General features: G+C 39.7%; 1 protein-coding gene across 12 annotated transcripts in view; it reads left to right on the forward strand.

Annotated features, from left to right (window-relative positions):
* The window catches only part of RGS6 (regulator of G protein signaling 6), a 633,391-nt gene that overhangs the window by 10,948 nt on the left and 600,868 nt on the right, over positions 1 to 21,575 (forward strand). The gene's annotated exons all lie outside the window — the stretch shown is intronic.

Here is a 21,575-nt window from a genome sequence, read left to right on the forward strand (position 1 = left end):
CAAGAGCCTATTTTCTTGCACACATGGAAGCATGCATTCTACAAAGCCAGCTGAGGTGAGGTCCCCTGCATGGATGGGAACTGGTTGTGGCACTCTCTTGGAAATACCCCAGGCACCTGTGTTGCTCTCATGAAGACCTGGCTAGCCTGGAGCCCGGACAGAGAACTGCTATTATTTGCTCTTAAAGGAGCACAACAGGCATTTAAAAATCCTGTTAATTGTGTTTCTGAACGTTAGTTTTCTCATCTGTGAAAGAATAATTTAAAAAATACCCTTTGAGTATGTGTGACCACGAGGAGAATGCAGGACCCTGTATGAAGTACGGGGGATAGAAAGCACAGACACTTAAGAAGATGGGACTGTCACAACACAGTTCCTGTTTTCTAATAATTTTTAGAGTGAGTCTGTTGAGAAATCAGTATTTCAGGATAATGGTTCCTTTTTATTTTCTGTTCCTGAGGACTTGCTGTGTTAGTCCAGCATTTGAGGGGCTCCCAAGTCTCTGAGAATTCTGCTCCAGAGTTCTCACATTGAGATTTGAGGAGGCTTGTAGAAAGCAAGTGGCCCAGACATCTGAGTGGGAGAAGGCAGCATGGGCAAGATATCTGTGGTAGCCAAAGATGCCTCTGTTTCCTGGAGGGGAAAGGCCATTAATCACCAGCAGGAAGAGAAGTGAAAAAGGAGACTGCTGCTGCATTGATAGGGCTTATGACAGATACATAGAGCAAGCCCATGTTTTATTTTTTTCTCTGCATCCTTGGGGTTTCTCACAGTGCTTGGCACATAGTAGGAGTTTGGTAAATGTTTGCTGAGTTATTGAGTTGCAGAGTGACAGCTGTGGGTAGGGGAGGAAGGATGGGCTAGTATTGGTAGGAATTCATGGACTAATGTGGGTATATGGATTGGTATGAGTGTGGATGCAAGCTACACATGGTTATAGCCCGCATTCTTATTGCTTGCTTGATTTTACCTGGCAAGATCTACTTCATATTCATGATATAGTGAGACTGTCATCCTAGTTTCTAGTTCTACATTAATGTTTGTCCATTCCATGGGGCTTTGGTCTGTTTGGCTTTTTTTTGGTTTTATAATTTATGTTTATAATTTTATCTCCACCTCCAGCACAAGACCAATACACATAGTAAATGCTTGATAAAAAATGGTTGCCTAAACGAAAACTTGCTCAGCCTACAAAATTATGGGTCTGTCGTATGGTTGTGGGCTGATCTTACAAAATAATCATCAGCATTGTTAAGCTTTTTGCAAATCAAAGTCCTTTAAGAGGTGTTAGGTGGTATGCTTGTTTTATAGATGGGGAACCGAGTGGAAACGAGGTTCAGTTACTTGCCCTAAGTCATTGAGGAACCAAGATTTAAACTCAGATCTTTTCTGACCCCATAGTCCTTGTGCTCTTTTATATAGCACAAGCTGGGGAATAAACACAGACCCTTACCTTGAGATCATTTCACTTGTATTGGGGAGATGATAGGAATAAATAGAAAATTGGCAATAACAGATGTTAAAAGATAGTTTAGGAAAAAATGCAGGGGATTTTGTAAGTCAGATTTGGTAGCAAACAGATGATGAAGACAGTAAGTACATTATAGTTTAGTTCAGAGACAGCATTTTATCAGATCTAGAAGAGACAGGCTTTGGGAAACAGAAATAAATTTTATAGGTGCAAAAAGGGATAATGGCAAAGTTTTCAGATGAAAGGTCTTGATAATACAGTCATGTTTCACTTAATGACCAGGATACATTCGGAGAGATGTATCATTAGGTGATTTTGTTGTTGTGTGAACACCCTAGAATGTACTTACACAACCTGGATGGCATAGCCTACTATACACCTAGGCCGTATGTTGTAGTGCTCCTAGGCTAAAACCTGTGCAGCATGTTACTGTACTGAATACTGTAGGCAATTGTAGCACAGTGGTATTTTGTACTTAATTATATCTAAACATGGGAAAGATACAGTAACAATATGGTGTTATAATCTCATGGGACCCCCTTCATATATGTGGTCCATCACTGACTCGTGGTGCATGACTGTAACTGGCTATTAAAACAATTGTTTGATTTCAGAGTAAGGGCTAATATGAACTCTTCATAGTTAAAGACATCTCAGACCACCCTAGCTAAAATAATAAACCCTGCCCCTTCTCATTGCTCTTCGTTGTCTTAGTTGCCCTATTTTTGATCACAGCTTTATCAGCATGACATTGCATTATATGTATTTATATATTCTATCTCCCTCTGCTAGACTATACATTCCATACAAGCAGGGACTCTCTTATTTCCTGTTGTAGATTCAGCATCTATCACAGATTCTGATTCATACTAATTGTTTAAGAACTATTTGTGAAATGAAGGAAGGAAGAAAATGCATTTTGAAAATGAGTTGCAAACTCAAACACTCAAAAGACCAGTTAGGTAAAGAAAATGAGGGAAACAAGTGAGGTTTCTTCCGCAATAGTAACAAGTTGTAATCTTTGGAAATCAAAAGCATGTTTTGTTTGTACATTACACAAATAGAAAGTTTTTACTCCCAGAAAGAAATACATTTATATCTATTTTTCTTGAAATATGGGGTCCTCTGACTCGTTGTCAAGAGAGACCCGGATGCCAAATAACATTTCCTTTTCTCTAAAAGCAAAACAGCCATCCATGTGTGATGGTGAATGGCACCTGACCCTGGGGGCCTCAGGGTTGGGGTTGCATTAGGGACAGTGGAGACTGTGTTTAAGTGAGAAGTATGTGCTGCTCAGAAAGCCCTGTTGTCGCCAAGTTTTAATTCATTTAAAAATTATTAACTAATTTCAGTTAGAAAAATATTATGTATATCTACACTGCCCAATCCAAGAGAAACACCTTTTGAGCTGGCTGCATTTTGTGGTGTGACCTCTCTAGAAAAAAAGATAACTCTAAATAACATGTCCCATATATTTTCTCCTTAAACTTCTGTGGAAGTACTACAGTGTTTAGATTCCAAACCAAGCAGGAAGATGCCATTATATTATTTTGCTGACCATACATCTTAATACAAAGACTGATTCAGCAGCTGGTCAAAATAGAAAGGACGCATTCACGAAGAATAAATTTATTGATTACATTGTAGACTTTTTTTTTTTTTTTTAAGGGAAGGCACTTTCATTTTCAGGACAGCAGGTGGTTTAGGGCTTGGCTGTTGGTTTCTGCCGATAGCCAGGGGTATGTGACAGGAGGCAAAGTAGTAGAACTCTCCTGATCTGCATTCTTCCCATTTGCAGAATAGGGCTGAGAAATTGTGATTGCTTTGAGATGGTTACTGAAAGAGAGTGTGTACCTGGAAACAATCTCTGGTTTAGTCTACTATTAATGGGGTCGCGGGGGCGGGATGTTCCATACCTCAGGTCACAGCTGGTGTGGGGTCTCTGCTGCTCCTCCCCGCTCCTTGTCCTGCTGGTCCGTGTCAGACAGTGCATCTGTCTTCCTACCAAGGACCCGTTTCCAGATAATGATTAATCGGATATGGCTCCTGTGTTCAAGAAACTTAAAATTCTGAAGAAGGAAAACAAATGGAGAGATGGAATGTGGTAAGCAAGGCCTATATATGGAAAGTTAGGGAGAGATGACTTCCCACTGAGAGATTTCACTGAAGAGGCTAAGTAGATGAATTGAACCTTGGGGGAATGAGGGGTCTGGGGCCTGCAGAAATGGGGCCAGGGGACAGAGATGGCAAGAATGTGCTTGGGCATTTCAATGTAAACAAAAGTATTCAGGTGATCAAATGCAAAGAATGTGCAAAGAATACTTAATACTCCCCATACAGAGAGTGAGGTCCTTAAAAACCTGTCTGTCAGGAGGAGTCCATGTTGATGAACTTAAAACTTTAATGAAAACAAGGATAGGGGAAATCTAGGTTTAAGCAAAACTGTTCAGTAAGTATTTGTCATGTTTACTGAAAGTAAAATGAGAAAACAAAAGTAGATTATGAGTGACATTTTACTCACCTTATGTTGGTAAGAGCAGTGTGTCACAGTGAATTTCCAGTTACTTCTTGCTGTTTTGCCGGCTGTCACCCCCGCTTACAGTGAAATTGCTTACAGGTGGTTTTGCTTTATTACAGTCAGTGCACAATTCTCATGCACAAGGGCACTCCTCCATGCCAGGCTCTGTATACAAGCGTTTAGTGCCTTTCAGTCAGAGAGGCTGACTGCTGACTCCTGGGTCTCCCTGTGGCTAAAGGGTAAAGTAGATAGATACATCTTGGGATAAACTTTATTTAACTTAGTTGACACGACTGACTAGGAAGTCCTCAGATACCTCACCCCCGTGCACAGGGTATTTAGTGTCATGCCAAAGCATATGCTGCCAATTCCAGGTTTTCATTTTTTGGCTTCCTTTAGCTTTCAAAACTTCTCTGCAAAAACCACTTCCCCTGCCTGCCATCTGCCTTAAGACCCCCTCCCCCGCTTAAAAAATATCTGTTTCTAATCCCAGAAGTCTTTTTTTGTTGTTTTCGAGACAGGGTCTCACTCTGTTGCCCAGGCTGGATTGCAGTGTGCAATCTTGGCTCGCTGCAGCCTTGACCTCCCAGGCTCAAGTGATCCTCCCACCTCAGCCTCCCGAGTAGCTGGGACTACAGGCGTGTGCCACCACTCTGAGCTAATTTTGTATTTATTGTAGAGGCAGGGTTTCGTCACGTTGCCTAGACTGGCGCGAGATTCTTATATTTTCTAATTATTCTTAACAAGATGACCAATTGATTATCAAAAATGTATTTGGAAATAGGTATAAGTTGAACTTTGCTTGTTAGAAATTCTTGGTTGGAGGAGTTTTCTGTAGTTAAGATTACCATGTTATTGGGTATATGAAGATGAACAGCGACGGATAAAACTAGAAGTACAAGTTGGGGCCAGTGTGAGAAGGAACTTGAATGCCATATAATAGTGATGATAGCGATGGGGAGTCAGTCTTCTCTCTGATGCAGACTAAACAAAAAAATACAAATACGCCAACTGAACTGAAGCAAAATCCAAGTATCTCAAGCAAAAATAAATTTATCTGGCTGCATAATCAGAGAATTCAGGCCTAGCTGGATCCAGGGACTTAAATGACATTGTCAGCACTCTTACCTTGTCTTCTTGACTTCCTCCTTCTATGACACAAGAGAAAAAGAAGATGGTCACTAATATTTCTATCCTCACATCTTTTCAACAGTCACCTCACAGGGGAGGAATCTTCTTTCTTCCAGCGTCCTTATCTCAGTCTCAGGGAGGGACTTCGGTCCTGATTAGTCACATGTCTCCGTTGGTTGGATCTGTGTGTCCGATAGTGAGGCATATTCTGGCCAGGACAGTCCACAGTGGTAACAGACACAACCTCTGGCTCCTTCATCATCCCTGCAGTTATAACCCTGCCATGATGTCACTTTTTGCATCACTGTACGTGAGAGGGCTGCAATGCCACCTTGAGAACCCAATATGCTGCATCCTTCCTCCAGATCTGCATTTATTTGCACTATTCTTTTTCAAACATAAAATTCTACTGAAGTATAACATATTTATGTTATATGAAAAGTATTTATGTTATATGTAAAGTATTCAAATCATTGTTCAATAAATTTTCAAACAGTAAACACATCTATGTTATCTCTCTGAGATCGAGAAGGAGAATATTACCATTCTTCCAGAAACTACCTCATGGGTCCTCCCAGTAAGTACATATTTCTTTTTTTCCCATTGGTAACCAGCTGATTTCCTTTCTCTCTCTCTCCTTCTCTTTTTTAAAGAGATGAGGTCTCGCTATGTTGCCCAGGATGGCCACGAACTCCTAGGCTTAAACAATCCTTCCACTTCAGCCTCCCAAGTAGCTACCACTAACCTGATTTCTAACACTGTAGCTTTCTCTTTTTTGAAACAAATGAAATAAGTATGTAATCATACATATATGCCTGTACTCTTTCTTTCTAGATCCTTATGCACAACATTGTTTGTGAAATTCATCTATGTTGCAGTGTGTAGCAGTAAACTATTTTTATTGCTGTGTAGTATTCTACTTTGTGATATTCCACAAACTATTCATCTTCTGTTGAGGGACATTTGGGATATTTCTAGGTTAGACATATTATGAATAGCGCTGCTATGAATATTTTTGTATGTGTTTTGTGGCACACATATGAATGTATTTCTGTTTGGTATACACACCTGAGCCTGGATTGCTGGGTAATGGGGTGTGCATATGTTCAGCTTTATTCGATCCCTACAAAGGGTTTTCTTAAGTGGCTTTACCAACTTATATTCCTATCATCACTTCATGAGTGTTTCAGTTTCTTTATATCATTGGCAAGACTTGAGATTGTTAAATGTTTGAATTTTAGCCATTCTGGTGGGTGCGTAGTGGTGTCTTATGGTTTCAGTTTGCATTTTTCTGGTGACTGATGATGTGCCTTTTTAATTTTTTTGCCACTTTTGTTTGTCTTTTGCAGTGCCTGTTCAAGCTTATTGCCTATTTTTAAATTAGATTTTTAATCTTTTTCTTATTGAGTTATAGAAGTCTTCTTTTAAAAACAAATTTTTAATACAAATACTTTTACCTATCATATGTATTTAAACTATCTTTTCCCAGCTCTAGTGGTTTGCCTTTTACTCTCTTTTGATGAATTGGAGATCTAACTTTGAATATAATCCAATTTATCAGTCTCTTCCTTTATGGTTATTGTTTCCTGTGCCTACTTAATAAATTGTTGCTTACCCTAAGGTTATGAAGCTACTCTATTTTAGTTTATAGAAGCTCTATTTTTTTTTTTTTTTTTTTTTTTTTTTTTTTTTTGCATTTTAGCCTTTATCTTTAGGTTGTAAAAGTCTACCTGTGGCTGATTGTTGTTTATGGTGTGAGAAAGGCGTCCATATTTATTTTGTTTTACTTACGGACATCCAATAAACCCAGCACCACTTATTGAAAAATCTCTTCATTTCTACTGCTCTGAAATGTCACCTTTGTTATCAGTCACATTTGTGGTCTGTCTCTGTGTTTTCTAGTCCATTCCATTTTTCTATTTTTCTAATATAATATTGATAACACACTGTCTTAATTACATGAGCTTTATAAGAGGTCTTGATATTCAGTAGTGTGCACCCTCTAGTTTGTTCTTATTTAAGAATGACTTCTAAAGAACAAAGCTGGAGGCATCACACTACCCAACTTCAAACTATACTACAAAGCGAGCATCACCAAAACAGCATGGTATTGGTACAAAAACAGACACATAGACCAATGGAACAGAATAGAGATCTCAGAAATAAGACTGCACATCTACAACCATCTGATCTTCCACAAACATGACAAAAATAAGCAATGGGGAAAGGATTCCAGTTTTAATAAATAGTGCTGGGAGAAATGGCTAGCTATATGCAGCAAATTGAAACTGGACCTCTTCCTTACACCTTATCCAAAGATTAACTCAAGATGGATTAAAGACATAAAGTGAAACCAAAAACTATAAAAACCCTAGAAGAAAATCTATGCAATACCATTCAGGACATAGGCATAGGCAAAGATTTCATGATGAAAACATCAAAAGCAATTGCAACAAAAGCAAAAATTTACAGATGGGATCTAATTAAAACAAAGAGCTTCTGCACAGCAAAACAAACTATCATCAGAGCGAACAGGCAGCCTACAGAATGGGAGATAATTTTTGCAACCTATCCATCTGACAAAGGTCTAATATCCAGAGTCTACAAGGATCTTAAACAAATTTACGAGCAAAAAACAACCCAATTAAAAAGAGTGGGCAAAAGACAAGAACAGACACTTCTCAAAAGAAGACATTTATGTGGCCAAAAACCATGAAAAAAAGCTTAACATCACTGATCATTAGAGAAATGCAAATCAAAACCACAGTTAGATACCATCTCACACCAGTCAGAATGGTGATTATTAAAAATTCAAGAAACAACATGCTGGTGAGGCTGCGGAGAGATAGAAATGCTTTTACATTGTTGGTGGGAGTATAAATTGGGTCAACCATTGTGGAAGACAGTGTGGTGATTCCTTAAGACCTAGAGGCGAATATCATTCGATCCAGCAATCCTATTACAGGGTATCAACCTAAAGGAATATAAATCATTCTATGATAAAGATACATGCATGTATATGTTCACTGCAGCACTTTTCATGATAGCAAATACATGGAATCAACCCAAATACTCATCGATAATAGACTGGATAAAGAAAATATGGTAATATACACCATAGAATACTATGCGGCCATAAAAAGGAATGAGATCATGTCCTTTGCAGGGACATGGATGGAACTGAAATCCATTATCCCCAGCAAACTAATGCAGGAGCAGAAAACCAAACACTGCATGTTCTCACTCATAAGTGGGAACTGAACATTGAGAACCTGTGGACACAGGGAGGGGGAGGGGAACGACACCTGAGGACTGTTGGGGATGGGGGCGATGGGGAGAGGGAGAGCATCAGAAAAAATAGCTAATGCATGCTGGGCTTAATACTTAGGCAATGGGTTGGTATGTGCAGCAAACCAGCATGGCACACGTTTACCTGTTTAACAAACCTGCACATCCTGCACATGTACCCCAGAACTTAACATAAAATATAATTAAAAAGAATAGCTTCATTATTTCTAACCATTTGCATTACTGTATAAATTTTAAAATCATCTTTTGATGGAATTTTGATTGGGATTGCATTAAATCTCTAGCCTAAATTGGGAATAAATTAATGTTTTTACAGTGTTGACTATTTTAATCCATTAATGTGGAATATCCCTCCATTTATTTAGATCTGTCTCTCACTTCTGTCAGCAATTTTCTATCCCTCTATATTGTAAAATTATTACACATCTTTTAAATATATATTCCTAGTATTTGACGCTATTATAAATGATACCTTTAAAAATATATCATTTCCTGATTGTTGCTGATATACAAAAAATACAATTGAGTTTTATATATTGACCTGTATTCATTGACTTTGCTAAAGTCACTGATTAATCCTAATAGTTCTGTGTATTAGGTTGGTGCAAAAGTAATTGCATTCGTAAATTATTATGAATTTCCATGTACACAGTTAAATTACCTGTAAAAGAGTTTTTACTTTTTCCTTTCTAATTATTGCGACTTGTATTTGTTTTTCTTGCCGGTTGTATTGGCTAAGACCTCAAATATAATGGCGAATAGAAGTGGTGATAGTGAGCATTCTTGTCTAATTTCCAATCTCAGTGGGAAAGTTTTACTATTAAATATTATTAAATATTTCTGTAAGTGTTTTGCAAATACCATTTATCAGATCAAGCGAGTCCCCTTGCATTTAAAATTGGCTAAGAGTATTTTCATGAAGAGGTGTTGAATTTGATTAAATGCCTTAAAGCCATAATTACACAGAATAGCGGGCTCACCTCTATACTTCCTTTTTCTCTTGGATCATGATCCCATGTGTCCTCATTGCCTTGGGAGTTCTTCTCTTTATACCTTATCTGCCTTTCTCGTTGTTCTTGAGGGCTGGACTGTTACAAGTTAGATCATCATTGGAGGAATTGGTACTGTAAATTCAAATTGTACTATTTTTGTCTGCCATCTACATGGTATGAGTAAAACTGTAAAACCCCCAAGAACCTATTCAATTGTTATTTCTTTGATCTATATTGCTTTTGCTTGGTGAACTTTATGAAAAGATTTTCTTTTGTTAAATTTTGCTATCTTAAGAAGTGGAAAAGGCTACCATTGCTGCTGCCAATGGAGGCATTACGGAGTCATTGAAGAGGTGCACCTTATATTACATTTAAATGCCTCGTTTTACATATAAACATACTGATTTTACATGTTCTTTTTTGAAAAAGAAAACAATGAAATCCTAAGGAATAAAACTGACATTCTTTAAAAAAGAAAAAGCCAATAGGAGTGCTTTTCTTCTTAGGTCCCCTGGGAACATGTCATCCTCTTCATCTCTTAGTCATCCACTTCTTGTGTATAAAAATTGGCAAAGCTTCTCTGTCACTCCCACTTCTTCTCTAGCAGTGATACAATCTTTCATGCGAAATAAGAGAATAATAAAATGTTATTTCTGCAGTCCCAATAGTCAGTAGTATTAGAAACTGTAATCTTGGAACCCATACTTACAAAATATAAGTCCTCTCATGTGAGAAGAGAGGGAAGACCCAAGCTCTAAATGCTGACTCTTATTGCTAACCAGCGGGGTGACATTAGAATGCAACTTGACGTTCCCAGGCCTTAGTGCCGTCCTCTGAAAACCAAAGGCTTGGGCTTGTTCAAGGGATAGGAAAAATTATGATGTAAAAGGCTAAATAGTAAATATTTTGAATTCTGGGGGCCATACAGTCCCTGTTGCAACAACTCAACTCTGCTGTTGTGGCGTAAAAGTGATCATAGACAGTAAACAAATGGGCGTTTATTTATAAAAGTGTATTTATGGAAACAAATGTCATACAGTTTTCATGTGTCATAAAATATTGTTCTTTCCACTTTTTTTCAAGCATCTAAAAATGTAAAAACCATTCTTAGCAAACAGATCATATAAAAACAGGCAACAGGCTTAGATTTGTCCCATGGGCCCAGGTTTACCAGCCTTTGAGCCGGTTAATTGTCAAGGGCTATTCCAGAGCTCTGTGTTAGCCTTTGATATGCTAGCCTTTTAAAAAAGATGGTTTTTGTCCTATGAACATAATTCAAAAGGGTCTATTTCTTTCTTTTAGACCAATTATGAATAAGAAAAATACGGTATGTTGTTTTTACCTTTATTCCTTCATCAATGCTTGTTCTTTCTTTTTATAGAGCCACGTTTCTGACCTGTATAATTTTCCTCTGCCTGAAGAACTTCTTTTTGCATTTCTTGCATAGCAGGTTTGCTGGTGATAAATTTCCTCAGTTTTTGCTTGTCTGTGAAAGTCTTTATTTTTTCTCCACTTTTGAAGGATAATTGCACTAGATGTAGAATTCTAAGTGGGCGTTTTTTTTTTTTTTTTCCTTCTCTTCAACATTTTAAGAATTTCACTCCACGTTCTTGCTTGCATGGATTCTGTAATTCTTATCCTTGTTCTTCTATAGGTAAGGATCTGGCTTCTTTTAAGATTTCCTCTTTGTCTTTGGTTTTCTGCAGTTTGAATATGATATTCCTAGGCATAGTTTTTGTTTTTTTGAGTGTTTGTCCTGATTGGTGTGTTCTGACTTTTCTGGATCTGTGGTTTATTGTATGTCATTAATTTTGGAAAGTTCTCTGTCATTATTCCTTCTAATATTTATTCTCCTTTCTTTTTTCTCTTCTTGGGATTCTGATTACATTTATGTTACAGCTTTTGATATTGTTCTAGAGTTCCTGAATATTTTCCTCTGTTTTTTTTTCTCCCTTAATTCTTTCTCTTTTTAGTTTGGAAATTCATGATTGACCTTCAAGCTCATGGATTCTTTTAAAAAACTTTTTAATTTTTTAATTTTTGTGGGTACATAGTAGGCGTGTATACTTATGGGGTACATGAGATGTTTTGATACAGGTATGCAATGCATAGTAATCACATCATGGAGAATGGGGTATCCATCCCCTCAAGCATTTATCCTTTGTGTTACAATCCAGTTACACTCTTTTAGTTATTTTAAAATGTACAATTAAGTTGTTATTGACATTAGTTCCCCTCTTGTCCTATCAAATGGTAGTTCTTACTCTTTTTGGCCATTTGAGTCAGCTGATGAGCCCATGGAAAACCTTCTTCAATTGTTACAGTGTTTTTGATTTTTAGCATTTCCTTTTCAAAGGAGTTTTTAAACAGTGTTTCTGTCTCTCTGATTTCATTACCATTTACTTTCTCCATTAGAATCCTTAACATTTTTCATCGTAGTTATTTTAAATTTCCTGTCTGTTAATGACACAGATAATTCCAACATCCGTGACATATCTGAGTCTGATTCTGATGATTGCTTGTCTCTTCAGAATGTGTTTTTCTTGCCTTTCATCATGTCTTGTAATTTTTTGTTGAAAGCCAGACATGATGTATTGGGTCATAGGAACTGAGGTAGGTAGGCACTTAGTGTGAGGTTTTACTTAATCTGGCTAGGTGTTGGGCTGTGTTTAGTGTTTGCTGAGCTGTAGGTACTAGAGGCTTCAAATCCCCCGCAAGGGTCCTTGTTTTTGTCTCCTCTCTTGACTTTAGGTTTCCCCAACTACTGTTCCTCAGGGACACTGTGTCTTGGAAGTCTTTTATTTGTAATCCACTGTTATACCTGAGCCCGGTTGGTGTGGTGGTAGGGTGTACGTGAGCAGTAATGTTCTATTAACCATCTAATTAAAAGCAAAGATGGAAGAACTTCCCTTTGGTACAGGGTAATGTTACAGGAAAGGGGTCCCAATCCAGACCCCAAGAGAGGGTTCTTGGATCTCACACAAGAAAGAATTCAGGGCAAGTCCACAGAGTAAACTGAAAGCAAGTTTATTAAGAAAGTAGAGGAATGAAAGAATGGCTACTCCATAGATAGAGCAGCACTGAGGGCTTCTGGTTGCCTGTTTTTATGACTGTTTCTTGATTATATGCTAAACAAGGTTGGATTATTCTTGACTCCCCTTTTTAGGCCATATAGGGTAACTTCCCGACATTGCCATGGCATTTATAAACTGTCATGGCGCTGGTGGGAGTGTAGCAGTGAGGACAACCAGAGGTCACTCTCGTCACCATCTTGGTTTTGGTGGGTTTCAGCCAGCTTCTCTACTACAGCCTGTTTTATTAGCAATGTCTTTATGACCTGTATCTTGTGCTGACCTCCTATCTCATCCTGTGACGTAGAGTGCTTAACTGTCTGGGGATGCAGCCCAGTAGGTCTCAGCCTCATTTTACCCAGCCCCTATTCAAGATGGAGTTGCTCTGGTTCAAATTCCTCTGACAGCAAAACTTTTCCCCAGAAGAGAAAGGAAGATGGAGAACATGGTGGCTTCAATGAGAGCATCTAAAGATGAGGGACTTGCCTTCTGCTAGCTTTCATTTCTTCCATGAATTTTGAAATGAGCTCATCAGCTAAGACTATGTGTTAAATATGAACTGGGAAAAGATATGACAGCCGTTTCAGAAAGGGAGAAACAAGCTTGGTAGGAAAACATTTTGGGTTTGGCAGGCAGTGTTGACTCTTCATTTAATGTTTGTGGTCATGAATTTAATGCAGCTAGTCAGCCTGATTGTGTGACTTCCTCTCCACCCCAAAGTGTGTGTCGGTTTGGATGGGAGCTTGGGGTTGATGGATAGTTGGGTTCCATCAGTGCTGGAGTTTTGCAAGGATAGTATGACACAGAAAGGGGGTGTATTAGGGTTCCCTAGAGGGACAGAACTAATACTATATATATAGTATATATATAAAATAGAATATATGTATTCTTATATATTATATGAATATATACAATAGAATTATATATAATAGAATATATAATAGTGTGTGTGTATATATAGGAGTTTATTAAGTATTAACTTACATGATCACAGGGTCCCACAATAGGCTGTCTGCAAGTTTGAGGAGCAAGGAGAGCCAGTCCGAGTCTCAAAACTGAAGAACTTGGAGTCCGATGTTCAAGGGCAGGAAGCATCCAGCACGGGAGAAAGATGTAGGCTGGGAGGCTAGGCCAGTGTTGCCTTTTCATGTTTCTCTGACTGCTTTATATTTGCTGTCAGCTGATAGATTGTGCCCACCACATTAAGGGTGGGTCTGTCTTCCCCAGCTCACTGACTCAAATGATCATCTCCTTTGGCAACACCCTCACAGACACACCCAGGATCGATACTTTGCATCCTTCAATCCAATCAAGTTGACACTCTGTATTAACCATCACAAGGGGAGATGCAGGAGTAGAGGGTATGTGCAAGGGAGTGATTATGAGTGAGTACAATGATGGAGCCAGTGTGGATGGTGAAGGGGAAGTGAAGGGTAGTAATGGATAGTAAAAATGCTGCGTGTTCAATGGATTAAATGTCTAAACAAGTTTGAAGATTGTTTGCAGTGAATGCAGAGTAAGTGAGCTGAAAAGAGGAAGGGTGGACAGAGTGGAGGATGCTTGTAGTGGGATTTGGGGTGATGACAAAGTTTAGGATGTGGCCATGTGAGATAGTGACTCAGAAGGAAAAAGCGTCAGGTGAGGAAATAAGGAACTGAGAATCTGGCGTTTCTGGTAGGTCTTTGAGTCTGATGTTAAAGTGACTGAAAGTGGTGAAGGTGTTAGGGAAGCAGAAGCAACCCTCTGAGAGGCGGAAGCTGGAGTCTTCAGGGAATGAGAAGGCATAAGCAGGAGGGAGGTGGAAGACAGCAGTGAGGATGAGCAGAAAGTGGCAGAGCCAGATGGCCTGAGTGCCACAGAGCAGGGATTTGTGTTGGAGGGAGGGAGAGAAATCATTTGAAGCAGCAGTGGAGAGCCAGGAGGCTGCCTGCTCCACTCTCTGGTCTTGAGATATATGGCGTGAGGACAGAGGGCTGCAGGAGAGGAGAAGGCAAGTTTCTATTAAGGTCACAAGTTTAAAGTTCAGAGAGAAGATGGAAGGACATAGTGGGCATACTATTTACAGAAGTGTTCAAAGGGTGGGATGAGTCTGTGGGGAGCTGGAGGGGTTGGGGTTTCCAGAGCAGTGTGGAGTTCAGAGCCTTGGTGAGAGAGGATGCCTGGGTAGACCTGGTTTTCCAGCAGAGATTGCAGTAACAGGACTCCCAGGGCCAGCATGCCCTGTTACGTGGCGATCTTTCCACTTCTCCCTCCTAGCTTAATTTTTAGAAACTTTAACAGATGGAATGCAAAATTTTTTTTATTTTTACTTCAGAGATCAGTCCTCACCCTGTCGCCCTGGCTGGAGTGCAGTGGTATGATCATAACTCACTGTAGCCTCCAACTCCTGAGCTCAAGTAATCCTCCCACATCAGCCTCCCAAGTAGCTGAGACTACAGGCATGCACCACCATGCCTGGCTAATTTTTGTATTTTTTGAAGAGATTGGGTCTTGCTGTGTTGCCCAGGCTGGTCTTGAACTCCCAGGTTTAAGTAATCCTCCTGCATATGTGTATATGTGTGTGTGTGTGTATGTGTGTGTATATATATATACATACACACACACATAGACATACACATACAGCTTTGGTAGTTTAATTAGTTTAGCCTGTCAGGGCAGCTGTGGTAGCTTAGAGACCATTGTATTTATTTGGAAGTCTTAAGGTAGGATTGGAGTGGAGAAGTCAACTTCATTGAAAACTAGCAAGTAGAATGAAGGAAACACAGATTAGTTGAGGACCTACTATGTTTCAGGCTTTGTGCTAAACATCTACTTTATGTAGGTGATTTCACAAGATGGACATGTTGGAAAAACCGTGGGCATTGGAGTCAGTCCTGGGTTTGAATTTTAGTTGCTTGGCTGACAAACTGTGTCACTTTGGGCAGGTCACCTATGTTCTTCAGTCTTACTTTTCTCATTCATAGAGTGGGAATAATAACATCCACCTGTTGAGGTTGCTGTGACGAGCTGTCCAAGAAATTCTAATGAGCAGGCCAGGCTGAGAACCACTGCTGCAGAGTGATTAGCATTTGTTCCATTTTATAGGCGAGGAAACTAAGGCCCAGGGGGGCTAAATATGTTGCTTATGGCCACACAGCACTTAAGTGACATAGCCAGGATTGAAAGCCAGTTTTTTGGACCCCAGAACCTTGTTGCATCCATTTCATTGAGTTTTTGCCTTAATACATGGGAAGCTAAAGGAGCCCCCCATCAGCATGTCTGCCCAAACATCAGGCAGCATGGGATGGGAGGAAGGGATCAAGTGAAGGGAAGGCGGGCCCTATGGAATCTAGGTCAGTGGTTTCCAAACCTGGCTATACTTACAAATCATTTGGAAAATGATTAATCTGTAAATCTCCAGGGACCACCCTAGGCCTACTGGACCAGAACTTCTGGAGCATGGGAACCAGGAGTATGTATATTTAGAATATCTTCCAGGTGATTCTGAGACTGCTAGCCTAGTTCTGGTCCTTGGGCAAGTTTTTGGGAACCACTGAATTCGAATCGATGTCCTAAAATGATCAAGTGATTATATCCTAGTAAAATACTGGGTGCCTTCCAGTGCCACCAAAATTGGCCTTTAGGGGTTGAGTGCTATTGCCGTACTTTAAGATCTTGGTGCATTACCTGAAACGGACACTCTGTCTGTCATTGAGCCTTTGAACTTCGAATATATAGGAAATGTCAAGTTGGCAGACTCTGCTATAACAGAAAGAGTGATTTGTTATTTAGAGCTGTTGTTCTTCCTCCTTTCCCCTTGGGATTCCTGCCCACTCAGTCAGATTAGAGCTATATAAACAAGCTCGTACTACTGAGCTAGCACACATATTGTAATTTTTTTTTCCTGAAGTGCTTAACAGTGCTGATGTCAGAAAAAAATCCTTTGGGTTTTAATGGGCTGAGGCAAACAATGAGAATTTGATATAATATGGAGGAGAGGAAATAACATCAACAGAAATTCTTATTTGGCAGCATAAATATTCAAACTATATTACAGTCAGGGTTTGATTACTTCTCCTACATGACATTTCGCTGAATAGGGTTTTGAGGTCTGGGCACTAAGAGTGGCAGGCATGATGTTAAAAGCTTTTAGCTGCAAGCCATGGTAATTTCAGTGACATTGTAGGGTAATTGTAGTCGGTTCTCCTCTTAGCTCTGTATCAGGATCACCTGAGGAGGTCATTGGACCGCTGAAGGCTTCATCTCTGATGCATGAGTCAGAACATCTGAGGGTGGGGGTTGGGGTGGGATTCTCCATTGAATCTGATGCCAGTGGCCTGGGAATTTCACTTGGCCAAACTTAGAACAAGGTCACTGGTCAGTTTCTACATTCATTCTGTGCTGGGGCATTTCCATGGCTTATTCTCTTCCCTCTTCAAAAGCAACTCTGTATGATGGAGGAGTCTCATCTTCCAGGCAAGGAGCTGGAAATTTAGGGTGGGAGAGTCCATTGTCAAAGGCCACATAGTAGCCTTAGTGAGGCTAGAGCTGAGATGTGATTCCCAGTCTGACTTCAAAGCCCTTTCTTTTCCTATACCGTCGAGGCCCTTCCTTCCTGCTCTGCTCAACATTGTTAGCTGCTAGGCTTTGCTTATTCCAGAGGGGCTGGCATTATAAAGTAAACAGCAGGAATTTATTGTAACTGCAAGTTACAGATGCAATGTAAGTCTGGAGTAGACTGCAGGCACAATCCTGACTTTCAAGGATTCATGAATCTGTTTGTGTCACAGGTGCTCAATTGTCCTGTTATGCCTAGAGCATCCCCCTCACTATGTTTTCTACCCTCCCCACATATTCCTTCTTACCTAAATTGCTTGTGAATTCCAGAAGTGGATTGCTGAGTCCAGGCTGGTTCATATCAATAAACCTTGGGGAAAATCTTTATGTATGATGCTATACATGGGTCTTTGTTGATCAAGAGCCTTCTTTATTGGCCACTTTTAATGGCTTGTTATCCAGATGAATCTTCTGGAAGGAGGACACTGCATCCTGGTAGAATTTTCTCAGTCCCATCATTCATTCAAACATATTTAAGTACCTTCTGTGTGCCAGGTTCTGCTCTAAGTGCCAGGGAGAGAGGGGTGAACCCCAACAATAAAGTCCTTGCCTATGAAGAACTGGCTTTCTAGCAGAGGAAGTCCCTGATAGACAAGTAAACAAAGTCCCACAAATTCAGATAGATGTAAATCCCTGTTATCTCACTCTCCACACTTGGCTGTCTCCCACTTAATCTTTCTGGGATCAGATTATCTTTGTGGCTTTTTTCTCTTGACTGTCTAGCACAGAGCTGAGCCACTTCTGGGGCTTCAGATTTCTATGCCTGTGTGTGTGCATAGCCTTGGCTGGAATGGCAAACTTTGCCTCTCCCAGGCTTCTGCTCATCTGTCACCTCCTCCTACTCTGTGCCATCATAATTGAGCAACCACATATAACAGTGTCCTTTCTGTGAACACATCTGTTATTCCTACCAGTCTCTGAACATTTTAAGGAGAGGATCTGTGTCTGACTTATCCGTATATCCCCAGGGCCTAGCATGGAACCTTACAAAAGTAGATGCTCAGTATATTTGCTCAAAGAATAAATGTTGAGTCCCAAAGAACCTCAGGGTGGGTGGTGTGGTATAGGAATTCTGTCATGGGGAGGGATGCTGAGTCAGACAGGGGATGCTCCACTGCAGTGGTTTTGTGATTTATTCTTTGAGACATTGAGCGCTGTCATGAATAGAGGAAATGGGCTGGGATATACGCAGTAATGACAGAGACAGGTGGCATGGAACATTCTGGTGAGAGTCTTTGAAGGAAAGTTAGAAATGTGAGGTTCTGAGGGCCTAGCTCAGAGCTAGAAGGAACTCTAAGGATGCTGGATTTTATAGCCAATGCCCAACTGAGGTCCAGGGAAGCTGTGTGTCCTCGTTCTGATAGCTGGTTAGTTGCAAAGGAGCGAGGGGTGGGGCGATACCAGGACTCCTAGTTCAGAGGGCTTTTCATTATGCTGGGGCTGTGGTGTGTGACAGGTAAGGGATTAAAAGCACAGAGAAGAGAAGGAACTTGCCTAAGATCACACAGCTAGGAAGTGGTGGAGCCTAGATTCAGACATGGATCTGTCTGATGAGAGGCAGCTTGTAACCACCAAGCTGTATTGTCTCTTCTTGGAGATTTTGAAATGTAAGGTCCTAGCCCATTTTCAATTTTCCTCTTGGGTTAGCTGTGAGTCCATATAGGAAAATAATATTAACATGCTTTCTTTTGATATGCAGTTATATGTTTTCACAAAAATGTTCACATTCTTCAAATGTTAATATAGAAGCCCCTGGGTTGTTTACTGTGTGTATGTATATGTATATGTAAGTACAATGAAGAACACTCTGTTTTTCTCTACCACTAAATTTAAACACTCCATTTCTATTGCACTCCATTTAAAAGAAGTATTTTACATCATACTATAATGAATGAAAACCTAGTCCTTTAATTTCACAAGCCTCAACTTTAATAGTCAATGAATTTAATTAGAAAATCTTTACCTATGTAGGTTTCACATCCAGTTCTCTCTAACATCTGTTGACATGTGGACTAGAAAGTATATTATTATTTTAGAAATGATTCTTTCTAGATACAGGAAAGCTAAATAGCTTGTCTGAGTTTCAAAACGAGTTAATAGAGGAACCAAAAATAGAAGCATTTGTACTGAATACGAGGCTTACTAAAATTCTTAACACAGAGACTATCTGCATTCACTTAGTAGTTTCAAGTCTAGACTCTGGAACATCAGCCTGTTTTAACACACAGAAATGGTTCTGTTGGTGGGAGGGGAGAGGGAGGCCTGACACGTTTGTTTCTAGGTCATTTCTAACCTTGCTATTATAATACAGTTTTCTAGGTAGAAGAGAATATGCTCATTAAAGTGAAAGTGTTCATTTTAAAATAAAGCAACAGAAACCTAAAACGTCTCTATTACATAGATACATGAGTATATATAAATGAACTCAATTTTTGTTTTCATGCTCTGTCATATTCTGTATTAAGGCAAAGGAGTAGGCAACTAAGTAGTCGTTTAAAAATAAAACTGTGTTCATTTAATTTTAAAACCCATTGATGAGGATAATCAGTGTTTCCATGTAGTACTATATTCATAGAAATCCTGATATTGGGCCAGGCATGGTGGCTCAGGCCTGTAATCCCAACACTTTGGGAGGCTGAGGCAGGCAGATCACAAGGTCAGGAGATCGAGACCATTCTGGCTAACACAGTGAAACCCCATCTCTATTGAAAATACAAAAAAATTAGCCCGGTGTGGTGGCGGGTGCCTGTAGTCCTAGCTACTCGGGAGGCTGAGGCAGGAGAATGGCGTGAACCCCGGGGGGCAGAGCTTGCAGTGAGCCGAGAAAGCACCACTGCACTCCAGCCTGGGCGACAGAGTGAGACAAAAAAAAAAAAAGAAATCCTGATATTACAATGTATAGAGATAATATTATAGAATGATGCTCTTTACCTCTTTATGTAATCTAATTTTAAAAACCATTGTAATTTATAAATAGTGAAGAAAGCAGATAGTGTTATTCGAATGGGATATTTTGGGCAATTAAATTCTTAGCATAAATTACAAATTCCTCTCTCTCTCCCATTTTCCATCCAAATTTGTTTTTATGGAATGACCTTTGGTAGCAACTTGTTTTATAAGAAAATGTTTCCCAAGTTTTTATTTTAAATTGAAATAGCCTTTTCTGTCACGTATGGTTATTTATAAGAGTTTCTTTGATGAAAAGCCTATGAATTTTGTGCAAGTAACCCAGGCAGCCTCTTAGATTAGGGATAACATTTGTATATAACTTTTATGGCTTTATACTCTGCTCTCACACTCTGCTTATTTGACCCTTACCTGCGGGAACTTGGTGGAATTCACATTTTACTGCTGAGGGCAGTGTAGAGGAAGGTGCCTTAGCACGACTTGGAGCATATAGCAGGTGTTCAATATATTTGTTTTAAAGGGAAATTAATAAAAGAAACCCAACAGATTCTTGCACTTGCTCAAGGTCACACAATAAATATAATGTCACACCAAAGGATTGAACTTCCTTCTTCACTCAAAAATTCCATATACTTGTTCTTATTTCACTGTTACCTTTTCAGGCTTTTCAAAAAGGCCAAATTCAATGTATTTATTTTTCTGAATTGAGGTGAAATTCACTTAACATAAAATTAGCCATGTTAAAGTGTGTAATTCAGTGGCATTTCTTGCTTTCACAGTGTTCTACAGCCATCACCTCTATCAAGGCCCCTGAGGGAGACCCCGTATCCATTAAGCAGTCATCCATTCCATCCTTCCTGCAGCTACTGGCAACTACCAATCTGTTTCTTGTCTCTACGGATTTACCTATTCTGGATATTTCATAAAAATAGACTCAAACAATATGTGACGTTTTGTGTCTGGCTTTTTTCACTTAGCGTGTTTTCACTTAGCATGTTTTCAAGGTTCATCCACGTTGCAGCATATAGCACATTGTAGTACTTTATTCCTTTTTATTGCTCAATGATATCCCATTGTATGGATACGCACGTTTTATTTATCCATTCATCCACTAATGGACATTTGGGTTGCTTCTACCTTTTAGCTATTGTGAATAGCGCTGCTATGAACATTTGTGTACAAGTATTTGGTATTCGTTTTCAGTTATTTTGTGTATGCACTTAGAAGTGGAACTGCTAGATCATGTGGTAATTCTGTGTTCAACTGTTTTTGAGGAACCACTAAGCTGTTTTCTTTTTTTTTTTTTTTTTTTTTTGAGACGGAGTCTCGCTCTGTCGCCCAGGCTGGAGTGCAGTGGCCGGATCTCAGCTCACTGCAAGCTTCGCCTCCCGGGTTTATGCCATTCTCCTGCCTCAGCCTCCCAAGTAGCTGGAGTAGCTGGGACTACAGGCGCCCGCCACAGCGCCCCGCAAGTTTTTTTTTGTATTTTTTAGTAGAGACAGGGTTTCACCGTGTTAGCCAGGATGGTCTCGATCTCCTGACCTCGTAATCAGCCCGTCTCGGCCTCCCAAAGTGCTGGG

This window comes from Macaca mulatta, chromosome 7 (genome assembly GCF_049350105.2).
Source record: "Macaca mulatta isolate MMU2019108-1 chromosome 7, T2T-MMU8v2.0, whole genome shotgun sequence".
Taxonomy (NCBI): Eukaryota; Metazoa; Chordata; class Mammalia; order Primates; family Cercopithecidae; genus Macaca; species Macaca mulatta.